Source organism: Rattus norvegicus, chromosome 1 (genome assembly GCF_021556685.1).
Source record: "Rattus norvegicus strain SHRSP/BbbUtx chromosome 1, alternate assembly SHRSP_T2T, whole genome shotgun sequence".
Classification (NCBI taxonomy): Eukaryota; Metazoa; Chordata; class Mammalia; order Rodentia; family Muridae; genus Rattus; species Rattus norvegicus.
In genome coordinates this window covers 149,510,466-149,512,248 of record NC_141534.1, presented here as the reverse complement: position 1 = coordinate 149,512,248, position 1,783 = coordinate 149,510,466, and positions in this window count along the sequence as shown.

Sequence of the window (1,783 nt, the reverse complement as noted above, 5' to 3'; positions counted from 1 at the left end):
AATAAAAATAGACAGAGCCTGGGACAAAACTAGAAAGTTAAAGTATGTCACAGAAAGGTTTATGTAAATTGAAACTTTAAAATGATATGACTTTATAAAATAGAAACTTGACAAACTATCTGTTAAGCAACATCTGATTTTATTTTATTTCACGTGTGTGTGTGTGTGTGTGTGTGTGTGTGTGTGTGTGTGTGTGTGTGCGCGCGCGCGCGCACGTGCGCGCGCGCATTGCAGGCATGCACGCGCTCAAGTTCCCTGAGGCCCATGTCAGAAGACAACCTTCAGGAGTCCTCCCCATCTCCAGGGATAGAGTCAGGTCATCAACGTTGGCAGCGAGTACTGTCACTTCATGGGATGAGCGACCTTGCAGACCTAGCATCTGGATTCTGAACCACAATTCATTCTTATCATCATTGTAATTGATATTTTTGGTCTTCAGTAGCCATACTTGGCCCAAAGCCAAAGAGGACATAAGGGCTAAAAAGGTCAGCAAATATTTTGGCCCCTTCCTCCAGGACAAGTAGGTCCCAGGTGGTGATGGGACATCTCTGAGGTCACATCTGGATCACAGAAGTGATAGAGTCTGAATTCTAACCAGTGTTCATTCTGCAATAGGTGGCCAGCAGAGAGGGAAATGTCCTCAGTGTTTCCAGTGGAAGCCACATGGCCAGCAAGATCCTGACCCGTCCCAGTAATTGGCACTGAAGGAGCCAGGTCCCTAACAGTAACTCCTAAGAGCTTCAGTTTTAACAGCTTTTTAAAATAGGAATTGCCTTTGGACCACCTTGGTCTTGAACACCTAACAAAGAGTTATACCCCAAATAAAACAATTGGTAATATTTAGAGAAGGTAGGGAAATAAATAGATTAGACCTTAAAGGGAACAAACAGGGATTCCATCCATATGGCCTCCCTCCCCATTAAACACTGGTGTAGGCTCTGCATGTGCTGATGTGGTGATCATGGCCACTCCATCTCCAAAATCCAGATAGGTTCCATCTCCAAACTACCAACTTTACATTTTGTTTTCTTCATTATTTTACCGTTAACACTAATGCTACTCAGTTGTTACAACCTTGCTCTATTTCCCTTTTACCGTATTCAACCATTTGGTCCCTCCTTAAAATTATCCTTTTTATCTGGTTTTGCATCTGGCTACATTCATATATAATTTTACAAAAACCACCCAGAGGTTTCACACTCCCAGGATGAAGCTGTATAAGGACTGCGATCTTATCAGTCATGGTCATGTCTATTCGGGCTCTTGTCCTTTCTTCAGACATTGGTCATTAGTCATTGGTCACATCTGTGAAATTTCTGCTTAGATCTTGTATTTTTGATCATGCAAAGTGTGTGTTTTCTAGGATCCAAATTTCAGACAATGTTTATGACAGAGATTCTACCAATTCCTACTGGAGGGAATTCAAAGTTTCCTCTCCAACCACTGACAAAGGAAGGAAGAGTTCTGTGGTCCTTCCCAAGTGGGACTAAGCCCCTACTCAGCACAGGAGCACACACACACACACACACACACACACACACACACACAAACACACACACACACAGAGAGAGAGAGAGAGAGAGAGAGAGAGAGAGAGAGAGAGAGAGAGAGGAAGCGAGAGAGGAGGAGGAGGAGGACGAGGAGGACAAGGGAGGGTGAGGACAAGGAGGAGGAGGAGGAGGAGGAGGAAAGGGAAAGAAAGAAAGGGAAGGGGAGCAGTAAATCAATATATCACAGAAAAGGGAGGAGAATCATAAATTCCAGTCTGGACTAGACTCTGTAG